This window comes from Penaeus monodon, chromosome 22 (genome assembly GCF_015228065.2).
Source record: "Penaeus monodon isolate SGIC_2016 chromosome 22, NSTDA_Pmon_1, whole genome shotgun sequence".
Taxonomy (NCBI): Eukaryota; Metazoa; Arthropoda; class Malacostraca; order Decapoda; family Penaeidae; genus Penaeus; species Penaeus monodon.
Genome location: NC_051407.1, coordinates 44,904,322 through 44,904,555, shown reverse-complemented (window position 1 = coordinate 44,904,555; position 234 = coordinate 44,904,322).

Here is a 234-nt window from a genome sequence, read left to right as displayed (position 1 = left end):
AACATAAAGCACCTGCAAATGATGGTAACATCCCTGAGGGGGGGAAAATGCTTTTTGTAGGTGACTGGTTGCAATGGCGGCCAAAAAGAAAGGAGACTAACCATTCAGTGGAGACCATTTCTCTAATAAAAAAAATTTGTATTTTTTTAACATATAGGCCTGTACATGTAAAATTTTGGGTGTTTTCGGGCAGCGTAAAAAAGCTTAGCGCTGGGATTTTCCAAGGGAGGATGC